The sequence below is a fragment of the Cynocephalus volans genome, chromosome 17 (genome assembly GCF_027409185.1).
Source record: "Cynocephalus volans isolate mCynVol1 chromosome 17, mCynVol1.pri, whole genome shotgun sequence".
Taxonomy (NCBI): domain Eukaryota; kingdom Metazoa; phylum Chordata; class Mammalia; order Dermoptera; family Cynocephalidae; genus Cynocephalus; species Cynocephalus volans.
The window spans coordinates 24,454,437-24,463,433 of NC_084476.1; the positions used below are offsets into that span (position 1 = coordinate 24,454,437).

Below are 8,997 nucleotides of genomic sequence, written 5' to 3' on the forward strand. Positions count from 1 at the left end.
AGAGCCAGAAGTACCTATAAGGTCAACCATTAAACCGTGAGCTACAAAAAAAAAGCCTTCCCTAGGGAAACAGCAGCAAAGCAGCAATTTAGCTCAACACACAGCTCAAGTACTAGTTCCCACAGGAAGTTCCCCTGTTTTAAAAGTAAGCAAAGGACAAAAAGTTACTTCTAACCAAGGCAGACCACCAGTACCTTATGGCCCACCAGGGGACGTGAGGCATGTAGCCGGAGACTGGACCCCACTCTTATATCCAGGCATCCTGCCAGTGCCTTGGGGCCTACCCGGGGACCCAGGGCATGTAGCTGGGGACTGAACCCCCCTCCCACAACCAGGCACACTGTGCTAGCACCTCGGGGCCCACCCAGGGACCTGAGACATGGAGAAGTGGGCTGGACCCCCTTCCCACAAGCAGGCATATCACACCAGTGCCTCAGGGCCTGCCCGGGGACTCAAGGCATGGAGAAGGGGACCAGATGCCCCTCCCACAACCAGGCACACTGCACCAGCACCTGTGGACCTAAGGCATGGAGTTGGGGACTGGACCCCCCTCCCACAACCAGGGACACTGTGCCAGTGCCTCGGGCCTGCCTGGTGACCCAAGGCATGGAGAAGGGTACCAGACACCACCCCACACACAACCAGGCACACCATACCAGTGCCTCAGGGCCCACCCAGGGACCCAAGGCATGGATCTGTGGACCAGACACTCCCCACAACCAGCACACCATCAGCACCAAGGAGCATGCCAAAAACATCACCTTAATGTGGGTGGCCCACCATAGCCACCACAATAACAATGGCTGCCGTGAAAGCAGCTAGATGCCACAACCACCATACAGATGGCCCGCCAGCCACTGGAGTGCATTGACACAAGGAGAGTCACCAGCAGAGATAAGAGGATGTGTCTCTCCACAAAGCCCATTTCAGAGTGACAGAAGGAACATCTGCTCTATGATAATATTGGGGAACCCCAAACACACCTCTCAGCATTGGACAGATCATCTAGGCAACAAATCAACAGAGTAACCATTATTCTTTCAGAAGGAAAGAAGAAATCTAGGGTAATTAGAGGGGGGAGGGGGAAGGAGAGGGGGATGGGGAGAGATTGGACAAGGGGCATAAAGAATAATTACAATTTGTAACAATATATATGCTAGTAATATTGATTTGATCAACATATCTCAATGTTGAACCCCCAAAATATGTATAATCAATTTTGATTCAATAAAAATTTAAAAAATAAAAATAAAAATGGGCAAAGGAGTTGAATAGGCATTTCTTAAAGGAAGATATATGAATGGCCAACAGACACATGAAAAAATGCTCAATATCACTTAGCATTTGGGAAATGCAAATCAAAACCACTTTGAGATACCATTTCACTCCAGTTAGAATGGCTAATATCCAAAAGACTGAGAATGATAAATGCTGACAAGGTTGCGGAGGAAAAGGAACTCTCATACGCTGTTGGGGAGAACCACAAAATGGTGCAGCCTTTATGGAAAATGGTATGGAGTTTCCTCAAACAATTACAGATAGATCTACCATATGACCCTGCTATTCCTCTGCTGGGAATATACCCACAGGAATGGAAATCATCATACTGAAGGGATACCCATATTCCCATTGCAGCACTATTTACAATAGCCAAGAATTGGAACCAGCCCAAATGTCCATCATCAGATGAGTGGATAAGGAAACTGTGGTATATCTACACAATGGAATACTACTCTGCTATAAAAAAGAATGAAAACAACCATTGGCAACAATATGGACAGACTTAGAGAAAATTAGATTAAGTGAAACAAGTCAGGCACAGAAAGAGAAATACCACATGTTCTCACTTATTTGTGGGAGCTAAAAATAAATAAACACACAAAGGGTGGAGAGGGAAGAAGACACAACAATCACAACAATTCCTTGAACTTACTAAGACAAGTGAAGAGATATGATGTAGTTGAGGGGGGAAGGGACAGAGGGAGGGGGGAAAGAGGAACGGGCAAAGGGTCACAAAAATCAACTACTATGTATATTGAGAAGTTAAAATTTTTAAAAATGTACAAAGCTTCAGTTGGGGTAAAAAAGTTCTGGAGATCTAATATACAGCATTGTGACTGTAGTTAATAATAATGTATTTTATATTTGAAAATTACTAAGAGTTTAGATTTATTAGATTTTAAGTGCTCTCACCACAAAAAAATGGACTGGCTGGTTGGTTCGGTTAGTTAAAGTGAGATGCTGATAACACCAAGGTCAGGGCTTTTGGATCCCTTACCAGCCAGCTGCCAAAAAAAAAGTATGCGAGGTTATGGATATGTTAATTAGATTGATTTAATGATTTCATATTGTGTGTGTATATATCTCTCTCTCTCAAAAGGTCACATTGTACACTATAAATATATAAATAAACTATGGTACATCCAAATAATAGAACATTATTCAGCAATAAAAAGAAATGAGTTTAAAAAATAATAATAATAAAAAGAAAGAAATGAGTTAGCAAGCCAGGAAGACATGGAAAAACCTTAAATGCATTATTACTAAGTGAAAGAAGTCAATTTGAAAAGGGTACATACTGTATGATTTCAACTATATAATATTCTAGAAAAGGCAAAACTATGGAGACAGTAAAAAGATCAGTGGTTGCCAAGAGTTGGCAGGGAGAGGTCAATAAGCAGAGAACAGAAGATTTTTAGGACAGTGAAAGTGTTCTGTATGATACATAATGGTGGATACATGTCATTTTATGTTTGTCAATACAATAGGATTTATAACACAAAGAGTGAACCCTTGTTGGGCATCTCCGGCGGCTGCATGAGACCCCAACAGGTTTTTCCTTTCCCTAGAGGGTTGGGGCCAAAGGGATTGTCATTTTCTCCCCCCAAGGATGCGGGACGAAAAGAGATTCCAAGAGATGGGTGAGCACGCCGCTGCTCTCCCAGATAGGGAACAAACACACACACGCAGCAGGGGTTCTGTCAGGCAGTTCCATTCATTGTAACACAAAAGATCATATTTATATGCTTAGCAGGCGGGGATTTCCAAGCTTAGGCCAATCCTTGAAAAGGTCAAATGTGCACGTGCCTTGCCTCTCTATGCTTAGCCCTCCCCTTTAACTTCCCTTGGGCGCCACCTTTTATCCGTTTAGGCCATCTATCGTTTTTTGCTTAGAAAAAGGGCACGGTCCCATAAACCCTGATGTAAACTGTGGACTTTGACTGATAATGATGTCTCATTTTTGCTTCATTGATTGTATCAAATCTACCACAGTGATTTGGGATGTTAATGGTGGGAGAGGGCATATGTGGGAACTCTCTGTAGTTTCTGCTCAGTTTTTCTGTGGACCTAAAACTGTTCTAAAAAATAAAATCTATTAATTAAAAAACAAAAACAAAAAACCGGTATGGTCCTGGCATAAGGATAGACATATAGACCAATGTAATAGAATTGGGAGTCCAGAAATAAACCCATACATCTATGGGCAATTGATTTTCAACAAATATGTCAAGGCCATTCAATAGGGCAAGAATAGTCTGTTCAACAAATGGTACTGGGAAACTGGATATCCACATGCAAAACAATGAAGTTGAACCCCCTTCTTCACACCTCATACAAAAAATTCAAAATAGATCAAAGACCTAAAGGTAAGAGCTAAAACTATAAAGCTCTTGGAAGAAAACATAAGGTTAAATCTTCCTAACCTTGGATTTGGCTATGGATTCTTAGATATGACACCAAAAGCACAAGCAACAAGAGGAAAAAGGAAAGAATAAATTGTATTTCATCGGAATTAAAAGCTTTTGTGCATCAAAAGACACTATTAAGAAAGTGAAAAGACAACCTTAGGGGCTGGCCAGTTAGCTCAGTTGGTTGGAGTGCAGCTTTAAAACCCCAAGGTCATGGGTTTGGATCTCCGTACTAGCCAGTTTCAAAAAGAAAAGAAAAGGAAACCTTAGAATGGGAGAAAATATTTGTAAGTCATATATATGATAAGGGTCCAGTAACTAGATTAAGAGTATATAAAGAACTCTTAGGACACAGCAACAGAAAGATAAACAACCCAATTTTAAAGATGAGCAAGAGATCTGAATAGACGTTTCTCCCAAGAAGATATACAAATGGCCAACAAACACATGGAAAGATACTCAGCAGCATTAGTTATTAGGGAAATGGAAATCAAAACCAGAATGAGAGTCCACTTTACACCCGCTAGGATGGCTAGAATCAAAATATGGAAAATAACATGTGTTGGCCAGGAAGCGGGAAAATCGGAAATTTCATACATTGCGGTGGGAGTTTAAAACGGTGCAACAGTTTTGGAAAACAGTTTGGCAGTCTCTCAAGTTAAACGTTTTTACTATCTATTGGATAACCAAATGAAAAAGAGCAATTTTACTCTTAGATATACTCAAGGAAAATGAAAACATATATTCAGAATAACCACCAGATGGCACTGTTATTTTAAAATTCAAAATTTTATAACTGCAAAATGTTAATTTATTAACAGTACTGTGATATAATATTATAATTGATTTGGGTTCAGGTAAAATAGCATGAGGTTCTGTATAAGATGCCCATAAAAGGGAAATAAGAGGAGGTATAAATTTAAAATTTATTAAAGAAAATATTTTATATCATTAAAACAAGATGTGATGCTCAAATTCATTTTATATTATTTATACTTTTAAATTATAAAATGGCCAAAATTATCTTCACCTGTTTTGTGACTTTTATTTTTTATTTTTTAAAAAGATGACCGGTAAGGGGATCTTAACCCTTGACTTGGTGTTGTCAGCACCACGTTCCTCCAAGCGAGCTAACCGGCCATCCCTATATAGGGATCCGAACCGGTGGCCTTGGTGTTAACAGCACCACACTCTCCCAGGTGAGCCATAGGCCGGCCCCCTATCTGTCTTGTTTTTTAAAAAGTTGATTATAACCTACTAATTAAGTTTGATGGCTCATTAACAGATCATAACCCAGCATTTGAAAACACTGCTTTGGTGGTTAGTTGTCATTGTGATTTTTCAACTTGTCTTTTAAGATATTTTAGGCTTCTCCACTCAAATATAGCACTACAGTAGTCCCCCCTTATCTGCTGGGGATTCATTCCAAGACCCCTCAGTGGATTCTTGAAACTATGTACAGAACCCTATATACACTATGTTTTTTCCTATAAATACATACCTATGATAAAGTTTAATTTGTAAATTAGGCACAGTAACAGATTAACAACAACTATAATAAAATAGAACAATTATAATAATACGCCAGCATCACTACTCTTAAGCTTTGGGGTCTTAATTGAGTAAAATAAGGGTTACTTGAACACAAGCACTGCAATACTGTGACAGTTGATCTGATAATAGACAGATACTAAATGACTAACAGGAGGTGCTGGATACGTTAATTCATGGGATGATTCACAACCCTGGGAAGAATGGAGCAGGAGGGCATGAGATTTCATCATCCTGCTCAGAAGGGCATGCAAGTTAAAATTTATGATTGTTTATTTCTGGAAATTTCCATTTAATTTTTTTTTTTTTAAAAGATGACCAGTAAGGGGACTTGGTGTTGTCAGCACCATGCTCTCCAAGTGAGCTAACCGGCCATCCCTATATAGGGATCTGAACCCATGGCCTTGGTGTTATCAGCACCACACTCTACCAAGTGAGCCAAGGGCTGGCCCAAAATTTCCTTTTAATTTTTTATTTTAAGTTCTAATGTTCTATAGCATTGTACGGTGACTATAGTTAATAATTTACTGTATATTTTCAAATAGCTAGAATAGAGGATCTTGAATGTTCCCAACACAAAGACATCACAAATATTTGAGGTAATAGATATGCTAACTACTTTGATTGATCACTGCTCATTATAAACATGTATTCAAATATCACATTTCACCCCATACATATGTACAACTATTGTGTCAATAAAAGAATTTTTTTAATATTAAAAGATTATAAAAGATTTAAAGTCAAGAGAAAGAATTCATGAAGTTGTCAAGAAAGTCTGATGCTCCTGTTACCCTTTTTTAAAAAATTTATATATTTATTTATTTATTTATAATTGAAACATAATTGATTGTACATATCTGTGGGGTACAGATTGAATATCAATACTTGTGTCATGTAATATTTTTGGACCAAGGTTTATCATGGAAAACAAAAGCATGGATAAGGGAGGACTACTGTACTAATTAATGGTCAGAGACAAATAATATTATGGGATCATGAACAGATGCTTTAAATGGCTTTGGGAGTGTCTGGGATCTCTTGAAAATTTCCAATTACTCATTCATAAACTCATCCTGACTCAGAATCACCTTCTGAGAAATTCCCAGGGTTTTGAGGGGGCGGCAGTTGCTTCTGATAATGTACCACACCTTCTCCATAAGACCCCTACCTGTGCTTTTTCTTGCTTTATAAATTATTGTCGTTATTTAATGAGTTACTGTTGAATATTAAATTCATCATTGCATTTTAATGTCTATATTTTTCTGATAACACATGATTCCAACAATCTAGAAAAACTGAAACTTTTTCTGTAATTCTACCCTTCAGAAATAATCATTCTATTAGTCCGTTTCTGTTGCTTAAAACAAAACACCTGGAACTGGGTGATTTATAAAGAAAACAAAATTTATTGCTTACAGTTTTGGAGGCTGGGAAGACCAAAGTCCAGGGAACACTTATGGTGAGGCCCTTTTTTGGTGGTGGCTTTATAGCAATGCAGGGTTCTCACATGGTAGAAAATGGCAGAGCAGAGAGAGAGAGAGAGAGAGTCTCACTACTCTCCTTTTAAAGCCCTCAGAGCCATGTCCATGACCACCATTATTAATGCATTCACTAGGCATGGTCCTCAGAATCTAATCAGCTCTTGAAGGCCCCACCTTTCAATTCCATAATAAGATTTCCCACCCTCAACAGTTACAGTGGAGATCAAGCTACTAATAGTTAAAACTTGGGGGACACAATTTATATCAATCATTGTTAACAGTTTGGCATGTATCCTTTAAGACTTTGAAATCTTTACACTAATTTTAATAGTTTTCAAAGCATAGGTTATGTATATTATATTGTTTTGAAACCTGTGTGTGTTTTACTTAGTGTATCACAGGGATCTTTTCAAGTTTACAACTAAAAGTCTACCTTAACTTTTCAAAAGTAGGTGCATAGTGCTCACTTCAGCAGCTCATGTACTAAAATTGGAACAATCCAGAGAAGATTAGCATGGCCCCTACACAAGAATTACATGCAAATTTGTGAAGTGTTCCATATTTCTTGTTTTCAAATGGCTAGAAGAGAGAAGCTCAAATGCTCTCATCACAAAGAAGTGATAAATTTTTGCAATGATGGATATTCTAATTACCTTGATTTGATCATCACACATGTATACACATATTGAAATATAATTATTTACACCATGAATATGTACAATTAATATGCATCAATTTAAAAATTAATTAATTTAAATAAATAAATAAAAGTAGGTACTTAGTTTTCCTTTATATGAATGTACTCCAAACTAATTTTACCATTCTTATTTGTGATAGACATTTAAATAGTTTTAAAATTCGTCTCTCTTATAAACAGTATTGCAAGAAAAGCCTTCATGCATGCATCATTGTTCACTAGTCATATTATATTTTCCTAGGATACATTTATAGAAATTAGACTGTTTGCTCTATGGCTATGCACACTTAATACCCATTAGGTATTAAGGTTGTGCTAATTTATACCAGGATTTGTTGGCCTTGGCATAATTGACTTTTTAGATCTGATAATCCAGTCATGAGAGTCTATCATGGGCATTACAGTATGTTTAGCAGCACTCCAGGCCTCTACCCACTAGATGCCAGTAGCACCCCCCCTTCCAGTTTTTTCATTTATTGTGGTAAAATATACCTAACATAAAATTTATCATGTTAACCATATTTAAGTGTATAGTTCAGTGGCATTGAATACATTCACATTGTTGTGCAATCAGCACCTCATCCATCTCTAGCCCTTCCAGTTTTGGCAACCAAAAATGTCTTCCGAAATTGCCAAATTCCCCTAGAGGGCAAAATTGCCCCTGTTGTTTCCACCATGACAGAAGTGCATGATAAATCAAAATGTTGATGTTGCTTAAAATAAAGAAAAAATGAAAGGCTGAGGAGCTGCAACAGATTAAAGAAGAAATGACAACTAAATGTAATGCATAATCGTGGATTTGGTTCCTGTATAGAAAAAAAAAATTGCTATAAAGAACACCACAGGCACAATTAACAAATTGGAATATGTACTACAGATTAAAGTACTGTATTAGTAATAAATTTCCTGATTTGACAACTGTACTGGGTTGTGTAAGAGAATGTCTGTGCCCTTAGTATGAACTATTACGAGGTAGAGGGAAAGGAATATGTACCCACTCTCAAATGGATGAGGAAAAATGTGTGTGTGTGTGTGTGTGTGTGTGTGTGTGTGTGTGTGTGTGTGTGTGTGTGTGTGTAAAGAGAGAGGAGATGCTAAAACAAATGTGAGAAACTGTTCTAAAATTTGGTCATTTGGGGTAAAAAATATGTGAATGTTCCTTGTATGAGGGTACTTTAAAAAGCTCATGGAAACACAGAATTAAAAGATAACATCAATCTTTCCATTAACTTTTTGAAGTACCCTCATATTATTCTTGCAACTTTTCTGTAAGTTTAAAATTGATCCAAATGAAAAAGTTTTGTTTGCTGCTTTTTGTTGTTAGTTTTAGTGAGTGAAAATGTTTATCACTAAGACAATTAGTTGCCTGCCCATCCTTTTCAACTTCTGGTTCCTCGCTATTTCCATTCATCAATGCTTCAGAAAAGGTAGCCATAACCGTAGATCAAGGTAAAATCATGATTAGTTTAGGTCAGTGGTTCACAAAACGTAGTGTGCACCAAAATCTCCTACAGAGCTTTGTAAAATACATATAAATGGGACTGACCTCCAGAGTTTCTGATTCTTTAGGTCATGG

The 8,997-nt window shown here is 37.8% G+C and overlaps 1 non-coding gene across 1 annotated transcript; it reads left to right on the plus strand.

Moving 5' to 3' along the window:
• Positions 1 to 7,183: 7,183 nt before the first annotated feature.
• Positions 7,184 to 7,290, plus strand: LOC134366301 (U6 spliceosomal RNA). Its single transcript, XR_010022282.1, has one exon. It is a non-coding gene; the product is annotated as a U6 spliceosomal RNA (small nuclear RNA).
• The last annotated feature ends 1,707 nt before the right edge of the window (positions 7,291 to 8,997 follow it).